The 17436-nt window shown below is 51.6% G+C and overlaps 1 protein-coding gene across 6 annotated transcripts in view; it reads right to left on the bottom strand.

Annotated features, from left to right (window-relative positions):
• Nucleotides 1-17436, bottom strand: part of CUEDC1 (CUE domain containing 1) — a 51741-nt gene that overhangs the window by 29780 nt on the left and 4525 nt on the right. For 3 of the 6 annotated variants that reach the window (XM_053275225.1, XM_053275224.1, XM_053275226.1), the window contains exon 3: nucleotides 5209-5335. The exons of the other annotated variants lie outside the window; for them this stretch is intronic. The gene's annotated coding sequence lies outside the window, so the exon portion shown is untranslated. The remainder of the gene's footprint in view (nucleotides 1-5208; nucleotides 5336-17436) is intronic. 6 annotated transcript variants of the gene reach the window in all.

The following is a 17436-nucleotide window of genomic DNA, read 5'->3' as shown; positions in this document are numbered from 1 at the left end:
CCGGAGGAGGAGCAGGCCCCACAGATGCCCCCCTCCAGAACCCAGGAGAGCTCACATGTGGGCAGTGCGTGGGGTGGAGCCGACATTTGGGTGGGCAGTTCGAGCGTCCGACTCAGAAGCCGGCCGCGCGAGACGGCCACGGCCGCCGCTCCCCCTAAGAAGGCCTCCCTGCCAAATGTGGGAAGTGGGCCGGGCGGAGGGAGGGGGGGGGACGGGGACGGGGAACGGAATGGCTATTGGTTTGCCGAGGGCGAAGCAGAAAGGCGCCCCCCTCCCGTGCGCGCAAGGGTTTCTATGGAAACGAAACGAGCGCGGCGCAAGGTGTGTGTGGGGGGGGGGGAGAAAAACCCCTCTGCTTACTCCCAGGCATTGTAAATTATTTAAGCAAGGAGCAGCCTCTGTCCATTAAGGTCCGACAGAAAGATTGAAAGCTAATCATTACAGAGATTGAGAGAGAGAGAGAGAGAGAGAGAGAGAGGCCAATGCCCAGCTGCAAACGGAAAAAGGGCTGGGGGTGGGTGGGTGGGTGGCTTTGATGCCTGCAAACAGCTGGATCAAGACCACCACCAACAGCCTGCCCCGACAGCCGGGTGCAGCGGCCTCGTGGTTCGATATTCCGGCCGCCCCCTTTGGTTTGCCTCCCTTTGCTGGCCACGGCCATGGCCTGGGATAAGGCAGGGTTGCCGCATCCTGGCTTTCCAAATCAGGGCCCCCTAAATTGCATATCGTGCCAATGGGCTTGAAAATAATTTCTGAGCTGGAGAGTGACTGCACGTTTCGCTCCAGGACTCCGCTTCTACGAGGGCTGGAGCTCAGCTTTTTTGCCTTTTTTTTTTTTAAATGAAAGCTGAAATCCAGGCAAAAGGGCTGGGGGTGGGTGGGGGGGTGGCTTTGATGCCTGCAAACAGCTGGATCAAGACCACCCCCCCTCTCCTGGGACACCAAAAGGAGGGCATCGCCGCTGAGGTCCTGCAATTTGTGGCCACGGCAAAAACAAGACTCCAGAAGGCTGAGAGATGCTGTCAGAGCCAGATGTGGCGGGCACAGGTGGCCCGCATCCAAAAGCGGGGCCCTCCTGGTGGTCCCACACAGGGGCAGATGTTCAACCGGCGCCTTTGGACGATGCTCCGGAAACTGCTGGCTCCTGGCAGGGAAGGCTTTCCAACAACAGCCTGCCCCGACAGCCGGGTGCAGCGGCCTCGTGGTTCGATATTCCGGCCGCCCCCTTTGGTTTGCCTCCCTTTGCTGGCCACGGCCATGGCCTGGGATAAGGCAGGGTTGCCGCATCCTGGCTTTCCAAATCAGGGCCCCCTAAATTGCATATCGTGCCAATGGGCTTGAAAATAATTTCTGAGCTGGAGAGTGACTGCACGTTTCGCTCCAGGACTCCGCTTCTACGAGGGCTGGAGCTCAGCTTTTTTGCCATTTTTTTTTTAAAAAAAATGAAAGCTGAAATCCAGGCAAAGCGGGCTGGGCTAAGCAATCTGGGTCAGATACTTAAAATCCGGGTGAAACCCAGAATTCCGGGAGGTGTGGCCACTCTATTATTATTATTATTATTATTATTACATTTATATCCCACTGTTCCTCCAAGGAGCCCAGAGCGGTGTACTACATCCTTGAGTTTCTCTTTCACAACAACCCTGCGAAGTAGGTTAGGCCGAGAGAGAAGTGACTGGCCCAGAGTCACCCAGCTAGTCTCATGGCTGAAGGGGGATTTGAACTCGGGTCTCCCCGGTCCTAGTCCAGCACTCTAACCACTACACCATCACTGCCCTGGAGAATCCCAACGATAACAGGCACTAGGGGCGGGGATGTCATCGTACTGCATGGCGGCCAGCAAAAGGAGGCAAGCCCAGTGGCAACGGCAGCAGTGTGTAGGGGCTGCGGAAGCCAACGTTGGGGGAGCGTGGTGCCCCCCTTGCCCTACTTGGGGGCTCGTGGGCAGAGCCCACGTTTGCTCTGCTCGCCATCTGCCCCTGGCCGGGTTTAAGCTTTGCCCCTCCCGTCAAAAGGATCTTTGGTAGCAGCATCTTCAGAAATCACGCGGCGGTGGCGGCGGGGGATGATGGGAGTTTTAGTCCAAGAACAGCTGGCAAGGTTCCGGCGGGCTAGCCCTAGGATAGAGCAGTTCTCTTGCAGGGAGATTCTATGAGAGCGAGAGAGAACAACTCCCATATTCCTCTGTAGTTGTTTTATTTTATTTGGCCGTATCAAAGTGGATGGATGGATATTCCATCTCTGGAAAGCAAAGGGCTTTTTCAGAAAGGAGGGCAGAGAAGCAAAGCTCCTTCCCCGAGGGCACCCCTCACTCAGCAAATGGTTCGGTCTCCCCGCCACACACACACACACACACACACACACACACACACACACACAGAGCTAAAGATTAAGCGGCCTTTCAAATCAAGCCTGATGCTCCAGCCGGACTCTCCACCTCACCTCCCCGCCCGGAACGGCCCGCAAACCAATCCTCAAGTCCCCAGAGGACGGCGCTTAAATGACATTTCCAAACAAGGAAGAAAGCAGCAGGATAAAGGGAAGGACGCCTGTGCTGGCTCCTCAAGGCGGAGGGAATCTGACCGCTTGCCTCCTCTCGGTCTGTCCCTTCCGAACACAGGCCCCCCCCCCACGCCCTGGAGACTGGTTCCGATACGAGGTTCCGATAAGAGTTTCGGATACGAGTTTCCGATACGAGGTCCCGATACGGGGTCCCGATACGAGTTTCCGATACAAGGTCCCGATACGGGGTCCCGATACAAGTTTCCGATACGAGTTTCCGATACGGGGTCCCGATACGGGGTCCCGATACGAGTTCCCGATACGGGGTCCCGATACGAGGTCCCGATACGAGGTCCCGATACGAAGTCCCGATACGAAGTCCCGATACGAAGTCCCGATACGTTCGGGCCAGGGGTTCTCGGAGTGGGGTTCCCAGACTACATCTGGGAGCCCACGTGGGAGAAGCCCCGCATTAGGACGGATCACCTGCCCCAGGACTGTCACGGGATGTGGCGACAGCCCACAACCTGGATGGCTTCAAGAGGGGTTTGGATAACTTCATGGAGGTCTTTCAACGGCTACTAGTCGGAGGGCTACAGGCCACCTCCAGCCTCCGAGGCAGGATGCCTCTGAGTCCCAGTTGCAGGGGAGTCACAGCAGGAGGGAAGGCGTGGTGTAGTGGTTAGAGTGCTGGACTAGGACCAGGGAGACCCGAGTTCAAATCCCCATTCAAACGTGACTCGGGGCCAGTCCCTTCTCTCTCAGCCTAGCCTACTTCACAGGGTTGTTGTGAAAGAGAAACTCAAGTATTTAGTACACCGCTCTGGGCTCCTTGGAGGAAGAGCAGGACATAAATGTAATAACAACAACAACAACTCCTCCTGCCTGTGGCTTCCAGCGGCATCTGGTGGGCCACTATGGGAAAGAGGAGGCTGGACTAGATGGGCCTGTCTTGGGCCTGGTCCAGCAGGGCTGCTCTGAGGCTCTTAGCGGCCCACCAGATGCCTCTGAGAAGCTCACCGGCAGGCCCTCTCTCCTGCTGTCTCTGTTTTCCCTCCTCACAACAACCCTGTTTGGTAGGTCAGGCTGAGAGCGCGAGTCCGGCCCAAAAGGCAAGCAATGAGTTTCAGGCTGACGGGGATTCGAACCCAGATCTCCCAGCTTCTAAAGCCGCTGCTCTGCCAACTTCTCAGTCCCCTGAAGGGCCCTTCAAGCAAAACACCACCACCACCACGCCGCCAAATATCCTTTACGAGCAGGAATCGATGCAGGAAGGAAACAATCCAGGCCACTCCTGTCCTCCCTCGCAAACTTCCAATTAGGCTTAATGAGTACTATTCATCTTTGCATGCAACGAGCAACGCCTGGTTCCGCTGCAGAGATGTAGCCTTGGTCACCGCAATTGGTAGCAATTAAAAGACGACACCATTAAAGAAAAATTGAATTAAGATGGCAGGAGTTATGTACACAGCAGCCACCAGCCAAGATTGAGACGGAGATGGGGGGCGGGAGGGAAGATCAGAAACCCACGAGAGCACGGGAATCTGCACAGGCACCGTTTCAGGGGTCACCCCATGAGATTGATTGCCGGGGCATTGAGGACCAGCAAACTGAAGTTCTTTTTCCACACGCTACGCATCGTCCACTTGTGGAACTCTCTGCCACAAGATGGGGCGACAGCCAACAACCCGGAAGGCTTGAAGAGGGGCTTGGATAACTTCATGGAGGAGAGGTCTATCATCGGCTACTAGTTGGAGGGCTACAGGCAGGCCCCTTTCAACTCCTGCCTGTGGCTTCCAGCGGCATCTGGTGGGCCCCTGTGCGAAACAGGATGCTGGACTAGATGGGCCTCCTTGGGCCTAATCCAGCAGGGCTGTTCTGATGTTCTTATGTAACATAGGAACATAGGAAGCCGCCATATACGGAGTCACACCCTTGGTCCACCTAGCTCAGTTTTGTCTTCACAGACTGGCAGCGGCTTCTCCAAGGTTGCAGGCAGGAGTCTCTCTCCCAGCCCTATCTCGTTGGAGATGCTGCCAGGGAGGGAACTGGGAACCTTAGATGCTCTTCCCAGAGCGGCTCCATCCCCTGAGGGGAATATCTTGCAGTGCTCACACTTCTAGTCTCCCATTCATAGGCAACCAGGGTGGACCCTGCTTAGCTAAGGGGACAAGTCCTGCTTGCGACCACAAGACTAGCTTTCCTCTCCTAAAAAGATCTCAAGTACAGAGCCAGGAAAGATCTTAGGGAATATAGGAAGCTGCCATCTACTGAGTCAGACCCTTGGTCCACCTCGCTCAGTATTGTCTTCACAGACTGGCAGCGGCTTCTCCAAGGTTGCAGGCAGGAGTCTCTCTCCCAGCCCTATCTCGATGGAGATGCTGCCAGGGAGGGAACTTGGAGCCTAATTGCTCTTCCCAGAGTGGCCCCATCATCCCCTGAGGGGGAATCTCTTGCAGTGCTCACACTTCAAGTCTCCCTTTCATATGCAAGCCAGGGCGGACCCTGCTTAGCTAAGGGGACCAGTCCTGCTTTGCCACCACCAGACCAGCTCTCCTTCCACTCGAAGATGGAGAGGCCAGAAACCGCTCACTCCGGGCAGCCTTGGGGAGCCTTTCACCTGCCCAAGGCCACCCTCGCCAGATGCGTCCTGCTGGCATCGCCAGGACTATAACTTCAAGACTGAAAGCGAGAAAGCGCCATTACCTCCAATTAGCATCAGCTGGCTGCAGCCCCGGAGGAATATCCCCTCGGAAAGGCGCCCGATCCCCACCTGTGGGCGGCTTGGTCTCCTGGCGGCGGCCGGGCGGCCTTCCCTTCAGACGCAAGCGTGCTGCGGAGCAAAGGGAAGGTGTCACCCAGGCGGCAGGCCAAAAACGTGCAGGGAGGAGGAGGAAGCACCACTTACACTCAACACAAGGCGCCCGAGACGGACTGTTCGGCTGCTCCGAGCAGGAGGACGGAGAGGAGGGACCACTCTGTGCACGTGGGGCTCCTGCCCCACATGCCCGGATGCCGAGAGAGCAGTGCCCCTTGCTCCCCGCCCTCGAATGCTCCATATTCCCCCCTGTCCGAAGCATCTTTGCCCGATTCCTTCCACCCTCCTCCCGATTCACAAGAAACCCAGACACCTGCAATCGCACCTGGGCACACCTGCTCCGGGCTTCCTTGGCCACTCACCTGCCTCTGTGGGCATTTACAGGTGAAACTCGGAAAATTAGAATATCGTGCAAAAGTCCATGAATTTCAGTCATGCAAATTCAAAGGTGAAACTGATCTATGAGACAGACGCATTACATGCAAAGCGAGAGAAGTCCAGCCTTCATTGGTTATCATTGTGATGATCATGGCGTACAGCTCGTGAAAACCCCAAATCCACAATCCCAGAAAATGAGAATATTACATGGAACCAAGAAGACAAGGATTGTAGAATAGAACAATATCGGACCTCCGAAAAGTATAGAGTGTACTGTGCTTGATTGGCCAGCAAACTCGCCTGACCTGACCCCATAGAGAATCTATGGGGCATTGCCGAGAGAAGGATGAGAGACATGAGACCAAACAACGCAGAAGAGCTGAAGGCCGCTAAGGAAGCATCCTGGTCTCCCATAACACCTCCTCAGTGCCACAGGCTGAGAGCATCCATGCCACGCCGCATGGAGGCAGTCATTGCTGCCAAAGGGGCCCCAACCAAGGACTGAATACATAGGCATGCTTCTACTTTTCAGAGGTCCGATATTATTCTCTTCTACAATCCTTGTCTTCTTGGTTCCATGTAATATTCTAATTTTCTGGGATTGTGGATTTGGGGTTCTCATGAGCTGTACGCCACGATCATCACAATGATAACCAATTAAGGCTTGACTGATCTCGCTTTGCATGTAATGCGTCTGCCTCATAGATCAGTTTCACCTTTTAATTTGCACTGCTGAAATTAATGGACTTTTGCACGATATTCTAATTTTCCGAGTTTCACCTGTAGATTGTAGGCTGCTTGGGGCAGAGACTCGCTCCGCGGGTTGACTCTTTTGGTCTGGCTTTTCATGGAATCGGCTGAGTGCCATGTATGCAGATGGCCCCATATAAACCCGGAGCAATAATCACAATGGAAATAAACCCAAGGCGCACCTCGGAAAGGTGTGGGATGTGCTACCTTCTTTCGTAAAGTGGCATCCGAACCACACTTTTCGTCATTAGTTTGGGCTTTCATGTAAGAACATGGTCAGAAACTAAGAGACTGCAACCCCACATATAAGGTATAAAATATACCCCCTGGTCACCCAATACCCATTATACCCCACATATAAGGTATAAAAATGCGATGAATGAATGAATGAATGAATAAAATACACATGCTTATTTATCCAGGAACAAGGCCTACTAGATACAGCTTCTTTCCAAGTAAATGTGGATAGGATGGTACCATTCCACACACATCCGAATGGCTGCCTATTGCTAAACAAAAGGATTCTCTCTCCCCCAAAATACTGGCCACCCAAAAAGGCGTCCGAATTCTACAAAAACGGCAAAATATAGCCCAGAATAAAGACATGCCAATAAGGCAGCTTAATACAAATCATTTGCATTCAATCATTTGCATCATGATTTGCATTTTTTTAAAAAATCCAGAAATCCACATTCTCAGAATGTAGACAGGATTCTGGTGCATCCACATCCCGACTTCCGCTTCCTGAAGCCTGCCGTCTCTGGCAAACGACCTAAAATTCCACCAAGGTCCTTGATCATCCGTTTCATCAACAGTCTGTTTTCCTACCTCACAGGAATGGATCACCATGTCCACCACGGTGGACTCACAGAATGAATCGTAGAGATATTTCAGGTGATCTCTAAACGGAGCCACACCAAGTGTGCAAGCTTTAGATGTCAGACAGAACTCTGCCTGAAGCAGAGTCGTGTGTAACTTTGAGGCCTACATCATAATTCTTTAACAGAGCAAGATCAAATAGACAAGAGATCGGTCTTACCTATAGAGGCAATGTGTGTGTCATAAGAGGAGCAGGAATCCCTGCATTTCTGGGAGGAAGAAGGTCATTGACTACTAAGCCATATGCAAATGAGCGGCAGAGGGGATTAAAAGGAGACAGAATCACACCAGCTGTCTGCAAAGCAACCATTAATTAAAGGGGCAGTGCTGGGGCTGGTCTGAGTTAAAGCTCCCAAGAAGACAGAAGGGATGCGCGCGCCCCAGACAAGATTCACTCCCCACTGCACCCCGTCTGCTTTTTAAGAAGAAAAAAACAGCAGGAGAGGGGGCTGAATTTCTCAGGTCAGAGAGGCGAGGACCAGAAGTCATGTTTAGCTGTTCTAATGTACATCCAGAATGGACCCAATGTTATTAGACAACTAAAAGTGTGTGTGGGGGGGGGGACCACATTAGAACCATGTTGGAGTCCTGTTCGTATTGGGAGCAAGACCCGGCCACCCCCAGTTGGCGCTCATCCCGACATGCCAGCCCCAAAACCTGAGATGCAGCATCTGCACCAACCCCAACCCTTCACCCATCCTTATTTCCAGCAGATGCAGGAGATGCATCTGAGATGCATTTTCAGGACATGCATTTTCCTGAGATGCAGCGTCTGCACCCACCCCAACCCTTCACCCATTCTTATTTCCAGCAAATGCAGGAGATGCATTTTCAGGAGATGCATTTTCAGGAGATGCATCTGAGATGCATTTTCCTGAGATGCATTTTCCTGAGATGCAGCGTCTGCACCCACCCCAACCCTTCACCCATTCTTATTTCCAGCAGATGCAGGAGATGCATTTTCAGGAGACGCATTTTCAGGAGATGCATTTTCCTGAGATGCAGCATCTGCACCCACCCCAACCCTTCACCCATTCTTATTTCCAGCAAATGCAGGAGATGCATTTTCAGGAGATGCATTTTCAGGAGATGCATCTGAGATGCATTTTCAGGACATGCATTTTCCTGAGATGCAGCGTCTGCACCCACCCCAACCCTTCACCCATTCTTATTTCCAGCAGATGCAGGAGATGCATTTTCAGGAGACGCATTTTCAGGAGATGCATTTTCCTGAGATGCAGCATCTGCACCCACCCCAACCCTTCACCCATTCTTATTTCCAGCAAATGCAGGAGATGCATTTTCAGGAGATGCATTTTCAGGAGATGCATCTGAGATGCATTTTCAGGACATGCATTTTCCTGAGATGCAGCGTCTGCACCCACCCCAACCCTTCACCCATTCTTATTTCCAGCAGATGCAGGAGATGCATTTTCAGGAGACGCATTTTCAGGAGATGCATTTTCCTGAGATGCAGCATCTGCACCAACCCCAACCCTTCACCCATTCTTATTTCCAGCAGATGCAGGAGATGCATCTGAGATGCATTTTCAGGAGATGCATTTTCAGGAGATAGCAATAGCAATAGCAAATTTATATACCGCTCTATAGCCGGAGCTCTCTAAGCAGTTTACAATGATTTTAGCATATTGCCCCCCCCAACATTCTGGGTACTCATTTGACCGACCTCGGAAGGATGGAAGGCTGAGTCAACCTTGAGCCCCTGGTCAGGATCGAACTTGCAACCTTCTGGTTACAGGGCGGCAGTTTTACCACTGCGCCACCTGGGGCTCTGAGATACATTTTCAGGAGATGCATTTTCCTGAGATGCATCTGAGATGTATTTTCCTGAGATGCAGCGTCTGCACCCACCCCAACTCTTCACCCATTCTTATTTCCAGCAGATGCAGGAGATGCATTTTCAGGAGATGCATCTGAGATGCATTTTCAGGAGATGCATTTTCAGGAGATGCAGCATCTGCACCCACCCCAACCCTTCACCCATCCTTATTTCCCGCAGAAATAAACTACAGAAGTCGACCCTGCCTGCCTCCTAGGCGCTCAGAAGCAGACCCAGCTGCCAAATGCACCCCATTTCTGGATACGAACAGAGGAAATCCCGTTTGGGAGGACTCATGTCTTGCAGCCTAGAAAAATATATGCATTTATAGATACATATATAAATCCAACCATCAATAAAAAGCCTCTCTGTGCCGGGCTGATATCCAGCCCCTTCGACAGGGCTGAGAGGAGGACGGGGTGGCCGACAGGACCCATCCCCTCTGCTGCAATTCACGGCGGCAGGGGGTGATGGGGGCTGTAGTCCGAAAACATCTGGAGGGCCTCTGGTTGGCTGCCCCTGTCCTCGCTACCGGGGAAAGCGAGTGGCAGCCCGGGGGGGGCTAGTCTGGAAAAGACTATAAGGACGGGCTGGGCACAAACCTGTCTTCCTGGAATCCACTACCATTAGGCCTGTGGTCCGGATCAGAAAGAAGAACAAGTGGAGGGCAGTTCCAAAGGACAGTGGCGGCGGCTTCTGCAGGCTCCGTCGCAGCAGGACGGCCACAAAGCAGGGCACCAGAGAACAACACGCAGTCCTCACCAGAGGGAAACAAACAGAACGCTGCTAGGAGACCAGCCAGTGGGCGGCAGAAGTCCAAGCAAAACGCAAGGCACGTCTCCGTGGTGGCAGCTTTTCGATCGAGCCGGCTTGGTCACCAGCTCCGAACACAGAGCGGGTTTTCTGGACAGGAAGCTGCCTTCCGCTGAGTCTGACCCTTGGTCCATCTAGCTAAATACGGCCGACCCGGTCTGGCAGCGGCTCTCCCTGGTTTCAGACAGCGAAGGGTTTCCCCGAGACCTACCTGGAGATGCCGCCAGGGATTGATCCTGGGACCTTCTCCGTGCAACGCAGGGCTCTACCATAGGAACATAGGAAGCTGCCATATACAGAGTCAGACCATTGGTCCATCTAGCTCAGGATTGTCTTCACAGACTGGCAGCGGCTTCTCCAAGGTTGCAGGCAGGAGTCTCTCTCCCAGCCCTATCTCATTGGAGATGCTGCCAGGGAGGGAACCTAAATGGAACCTAAATGCTCTTCCCAGAGCAGCCCCATTATCCCCTGAGGGGGAATCTCTTCCAGTGCTCACACTTCTAGTCTCCCTTTCATATGCAACCAAGGCAGACCCTGCTTAGCTAAGGGGACAAGTCCTGCTTGCGACCACCAGACCAGCTTTCCTCTCCTAAAAAGATCTCAAGTACAGAGCCAGGAAAGATCTTAGGGGATATAGGAAGCTGCCGTATACTGAGTCAGACCCTTGGTCCACCTAGCTCAGTATTGTCTTCACAGACTGGCAGCAGCGGCTTCTCCCAGGTTGCAGGCAGGAATCTCTCTCCCAGCCCTCTCTCGTTGGAGATGCTGCCAGGAAGGGAACTGGGAACCTTCAGCTCTTCCCAGAGCGGCTCCATCCCCTGAGGGGGAATCTCTTCCATTGCTCACACTTCTAGTCTCCCTTTCAAATGCAACCAGGGCGGACCCTGCTTAGCTAAGGGGACCAGTCATGCTGGCGACCACAAGACCTGCTCTCTTCTCCTAAAAAGATCTCAAGTTCAGAGCCAGGAAAGATCTCAGGGAATATAGGAAGCTGCCATATACTGAGTCAGACCCTTGGTCCACCTAGCTCAGTATTGTCTTCACAGGCTGGCAGCGGCTTCTCCCAGGTTGCAGGCAGGAATCTCTCTCAGCCCTATCTTGGAGATGCTGCCAGGGAGGGAACTTGGAGCCTAGTTGCTCTTCCCAGAGCGGCCCCATTATCCCCTGAGGGGGAATCTCTTCCAGTGCTGACACTTCTAGTCTCCCTTTCATATGCAACCAGGGCGGACCCTGCTTAGCTATGGGGACCAGTCATGCTCGTGACCACAAGACCAGCTCTCCTCTCCCCCTAAGCTGAGGTCCTTTATTTTGGGACAGAAAGGAAGGATGGAAAGAACACCACGTATTTTTACACACACTTTTTTTGTGGGGGGGGTTGTTCTCATCCAAGCACACCTGTCAATTGCAGCTCACGCTCTTTCCGCCTTTGGCTGCAGAGACCCGGCCAAAGGCCTCTGCTCCCGGCCCCCAAGCCCCGGCGCCCGCACAGGATGGAGGCGCGAGTCTTTGCAAGGGGCTGCAAGAACCGCTCTTTTTAAAACAAAAAACAAAACCCAACCGCCTTCCGAGACCTCTTGCAGGCACCCGGGTCGGGCTGAAGGCAAGATGCAGACTCTCCCGCTGGCTGTCAAGCACACAGTACAAAGATGCCGCTCCAGAGTCCGTGCCCAGATCTCCCTTCGGGCATGAGGGCGGCGTGGCAGGTATGAAGGAAAGCAACAAGGCGCCGGGCAGCAGCCACACCGGGGGAGCGCGCCGTTCGGGCCGATTCTGCAGGGGCCGTCAGCTGACAAGGTGACGGGTGGAGTGGAATCGCTTTAGCCTCCCGTCTCCAGTTCCCGGGGTTTTAAAAAAAGATACCAGCTGCTGAGATGAATTATCCCCTGGTGCACAACAGCAGCTGTGCCGGTGGCAGGGAGGAGAGGGAGAAAGCCGAGGGATGGCAAGATCTCTTGCTCCCACCAGAAGCGGGATCTCTGGCCCGGGAAAGAAACCTCTTGCATGACCCCCAGGGATGCCATTATTATTATCATCATCACGATTATTAATCGGATTTCTATTCCAAAAATGGCCACCCAGAAAAATAACAAATGGCACACAGAGAAAATAATAAACACAGAGATAAACACAATAGATCGACACAAAGAAATAATAAATAATAATAAGAGGGATCCCTGTCCCCAAAGGGCTCACAGTCTAAAAAGAAACACAAGGTAGGCAGAAGCAACAGTCACTGGAGGGATGTTGTGCTGGGGACGGAGAGGGCCAGTTACTCTCCCCCTGCTAAATAAAGAGAATCACTGCGTTAAAAAGGTGCCTCTTTGCCCAGTTAGCCATATCCTGGCTTTCCAAACCCGGGTGCCTGGTTTGCATATGATGTAAAATTGGCTTGAAAATAATTTTTGAGAAGAGTGGCTGCACGTTTTGCTCCATAACGCCGCTTCTACAAGGGCCGGAGCTTAGCTTAGCTTAGCAAGCTGGTCTTGTTGTCGCAAGCATGACTCGTCCCCTTTGCTAAGCAGGGTCCGCCCTGGCTTGCATATGAAAGGGAGACGAGAAGTGTGAGCACTGGAAGAGATTCCCCTCTTAGGGGATGGAGCCGCTCTGGGAAGAGCAGAAGGTTCCCAGTTCCCTCCCTGGCAGCATCTCCAAGATAGGGCTGAGAGAGATTCCTGCCTGCAACCTTGGAGAAGCCGCTGCCAGTCTGTGAAGCCAATACTGAGCAAGGTGGACCAAGGGTCTGACTCAGTATATGGCAGCTTCCTATATTCCCTAAGATCTTTCCTGGCTCTGTTCTTGAGATCTTTTTAGGAGAGGAAAGCTGGTCTTGTGGTCGCAAGCATGACTGTTCTCCTTAGCTAAGCAGGGTCTGCCCTGGTTTGCATATGAATGGGAGACTAGAAGTGTGAGCACTGCAAGATCTTCCCCTCTTAGGGGATGGAGCTGCTCTGGGAAGAGCAAGAAAGTCCCAAGTTCCCTCCCTGGCAGCATCTCCAACAAGATAGGGCTGGGAAAGAGATTCCTGCCTGCCACCTTGGAGAAGCCACTGCCAGTCTGTGAAGACAATCCTGAGCTAGATAGACCGATGGTCTGACTCAGTATATGGCAGTTTCCTATGTTCCTATGTACCAGTAGCATGGGGGTCTTACGGCCACCCGAAGAGCTCAAGTGGGGGCTCTTCTCGCTTTCCGCACCACGCTAACCAACAGCCCTAGTGAAAGAGTGAATTGAAAGCAACTCCTACAATCTGGGGGGCAGGCGGCTGCTGCTAACAAGGGGCCCAGAGATGTAGGTGTCAACCTTCTGGGTGGGTGGGTGGGTGGGTGGGGGAAACACTGGCCTCCCCCAGCAGGGCCACTTGGAGGAGAGACTTGTGCAAGGATACGCTCAGCCTGCTTTGTGGACCCCAAAGATTCGGAGCCAAGCCGGTATTTGTGGAGAAGAATGTTGCCTCCTGCTTCTATGACCTCGAACCCGGCAGCCCAGAATCCAGCTGCTCTCTCAGCCTCCCTGCACCTCTCCGTCAGCGTGGTGCAGTGGTTAGAGTGCTGGACTAGGGCCGGGGAGACCCGAGTTCGAATCCCCCTTCAGCCATGAAAACTAGCTGGGTGACCCTGGGCCAGTCACTTCTCTCTCCGCCTAGCCTACTTCACAGGGTTGTTGTGAAAGAGAAACTCAAGGCTGTCGGACACCGCTCTGGGCTCCTTGGAGGGAGAGCGGGATATGAAATGTAAAAATAAAAATAATAATAAAATAATAATAATGTCCATCCGGGCAGCCCTCCTCCTGTCCCTCTCATTCCTCTGGAGCGCTACGGATATTTATACACCACTCTTCAAACCCAAGTGCTCACCGTGGTTTACACAGAAAACTAAATAGTACACAAAAATAAGACGGTTCCCTGGCCCCAAACAGCTCAAGATCGAAAAAGCAACACAAGCCACCGGAGGGATGCTGTGCGGGGACTGGAGAGAGCCAGTTGCTCTCCCACTGCTAGATACCAGAGAATCCCCACTTTAAAAGCTGCCTCTGGGCTCAGCAAGCAGGTGCCACGGAGCCCGAGTTCTCCCCACTTGGCCACACGCTCCCACACGCTTCTTCATGCCCGCGGCAATTCTGTGCATGCACCCCACGGACGAGCGGTGGTCACTTCCCCACTCGGAGATGTCACCGCTGACATCTGTGGAGGGTGGTGGACCCGGAGAAATGGCCACGCGAGGCACTTACTTTCAAAGCATTTCCCCCAAGGGGGGGGAAACCAAGGACAGCCATTACTTGGGTTGCAACCAGAAAAGAACATGGTCTAGGGATCATTAGGAAGGGGATTGAAAATAAAACGGCTAATATGATAATGCCCGTATACAAAACGATGGTGCGACCACACTTGGAGGACTGCGTACAATTCTGGCCACCACATCTTAAAAAGGACATTGTTGAACTGGAGAAGGTACAGAAGAGGGCAACCAAGGTGATCAGGGGCCTGGAGCACTTTTCTTACGAGGCAAGACTACAACACCTGGGGCTTTTTAGTTTAGAAAAAAGACGACTGCGGGGAGACAGGATAGAGGTCTATAAAATCATGCACGGTTTGGAGAAAGTGGAGAGAGAGAGATTCTTTTCCCTCTCCCACAACACTAGAACCAGGGGTTGTCCCATGAAATTGATTGCCGGGAAATCTAGGACCAGCAAATGGAAGTCCTTTTTCACACAACGCGTTATCCACTTGTGGAACTCTCTGCCACAGGATGTGGTGACGGCCAACAACCTGGATGGCTTGAAGAGGGGTTGGGATGACTTCATGGAGGAGAGGTCTATCAATGGCTAGTAGTCGGAGGGCTGTGGGCCACCTCCAGCCTCAAGGGCAGGGTGCCTCTGAGTACCAGTTGCAGGGGAGTAATGGCAGGAGAGAGGGCACGCCCTCAACTCCTGCCTGTGGCTTCCAGCGGCATCTGGTGGGCCACTGTGCAAAACGGGATGCTGGACTAGATGGGCCTTCTTGGGCCTGATCCAGCAGGGCTGTTCTGATGTTCTTATGTAGGGACCACCTTCCCCATTTAGGAGAGGAGCGGTTAGAACACCTGCCCTCCCGAGATCCTGCGTCTTCTGCTCTTTAATGTTACAGCCACAAGCCAAAACAGAAGAGAAAAATTACAGTTATATAACAATAAATTGAGTGTATATAATTAAAACAGGCTGAAATTAGAATTAGTTAAAAAAAAGTTTGACAAAATGGAAAACATAGTGATAATAAAAATTTAAAACAGTCATATATCCTTATTAACCATCCGGCGACCTATATTTATGGCAGCAGCACAGAATTCAGCCACATTAGATGTAATTAAACACTCTTCCTGCTCTTGCTTTCTCAATTCTGCCTGTTCTGTCCTTCTGTGACATCAGTGAAGCTCAGCCAATAGAAATCCTTCTGACAAGCTCAGTGCAACAGCCAAGTTAAGTCACTAGCGATACAAAAGCTGGACTGGGATATTTAATACAGGGGCAGGTTCAACACTTCATGTGCATCAACACTGAAACAAATTCAGAGTTTTATGTAGAATATTTATGTAGAATTATTATGTAGAATATTATGTAGAATAATATTCTTTTATGTAGAATTATTATGTAGAATATTATGTAGAATAATATTCTTTTATGTAGAATATGTAGAATATTTTTCTTAGAATATTCACTAAATCAACAAAACCTCTGTACCACCCCCACATTTCCTAGGGATAATCACGTGAAAAACATCCATTGCAGTGCTGAGTGGCTACATCTCTGAAACTGCAGGAACGTTATGGACATCCGGATTCATATGTAGGGTGGGCCTCCCATTTCCCAGAAGCCCTCTGTGCATCACCAAAATAGGTCCCTGAGGCTCGCATGACCCTCGGGGACATATGTTGGTGGTGCACAGGGGGCTTGAGAGAGGGCTGGCGAATGTCGCCCTTTTCCTTGCTCAAGCAACAGTAGGAGTCTTGAGCCTGCACTGTTTCATATGCGCAATGTCAGCCCGGAAGCCAGCCAAGGAAATTTTAGAAGTGGAAGAACATCCATGGGAAAACTAAATATGGGATTTCCCCCCGGAAATGTTCCAGTGCGGAAGATTTTCCACAGAAAAATGAATCCAAACTTCCTGTCCTGAAACTCCGTCCAGGGGCACTAACCGTAAAAGCAGCTGTTCCCTGTCTCTTATGACAACCCAACTGTGCCCTGAGATAATTAGATTTAAAATTAAAGCCTTGCAAAAAAAAAAGATTTGAGATGGTGGAACAGAGTCGAAGATTACCACAACCTGAGCTCGCAAGCTGAGAGTCAGTCCAGGTTTTAGAGGCAGAGGAGGGAGCCGTTTTGTTGCGATAAATGAAGGAGCACCTTTTAATTTATTTCGGATTTAGAACATTAGTGCTCAGGCCTTCATGCCAAAGGATCAGTGGCAGAGGCATTCCGATGTGACCTCGGAGAAATTGCCGCCTGCATTTGTTCAGCTCTGCGAGCTGCAGAGAGGATATAAACACACCAATTTCCCGTTCAATCCAAATGGCTTCCTTAAATTGGTCCCTTTATTGAATCTTATCAACGGTATCTTTGCCCAACAACGCAGGATCCAATTTGGGCCGTTTCCCAATTCAAAGAACTGGTCCCTTTTGACACCAGCTAGTAGGTCCCTGAATCCTTTGCTTGGAAGATGTTCTCGCATCCAGGCCCAGCGTACATAATCAGATGCCAAGACAACATCCCCCAGTTTCATTTCAATTTCCGACTGGGGTATACATCCAGAGATCGGACAGAGTTGCCAAGAAGCCACATCCGTCACCAAGTGACTCCGGAAAATCATCCTGGAGATGGGACAGTTCCCAATTAGCAATAGCAGCTAAGCTCTTGCAAAGTCCATCTTGCCTCTATGACTAGCCAGCAACACTGTTTAGTGCCTACTCTTTTAACATTTTCGTTGAAGAGATACTTGGTGGCCTCGGATAGTAAACTGACTAGAAGGAAAGCCAAACACTAGAAGGTGGACAAGAATCAGGACAGAGGTGTGCTCACATTCATCAGAGGCAGTCTGCAGGTCTACAGGTGAAACTCGGAAAATTAGAATATCGTGCCAAAGTCCATTAATTTCAGTCATGCAAATTAAAAGGTGGAACTGATCTATGAGACAGACGCATTACATGCAAAGCGAGATCAGTCCAGCCTTAATGTGTTATCATTGTGATGATCATGGCGTACAGCTCATGAGAACCCCAAATCCACAATCCCAGAAAATGAGAATATTACATGGAACCAAGAAGACAAGGATTGTAGAAGAGAACAATATCGGACCTCCGAAAAGTATACAGTGTACTGTGCTTGACTGGCCAGCAAACTCGCCTGACCTGACCCCATAGAGAATCTATGGGGCATTGCCAAGAGAAGGATGAGAGACATGAGACCAAACCATGCAGAAGAGCTGAAG

This window comes from Hemicordylus capensis, chromosome 12 (genome assembly GCF_027244095.1).
Source record: "Hemicordylus capensis ecotype Gifberg chromosome 12, rHemCap1.1.pri, whole genome shotgun sequence".
NCBI classification, from domain to species: domain Eukaryota; kingdom Metazoa; phylum Chordata; class Lepidosauria; order Squamata; family Cordylidae; genus Hemicordylus; species Hemicordylus capensis.
This window is presented reverse-complemented; position numbering and strand designations above follow the sequence as displayed.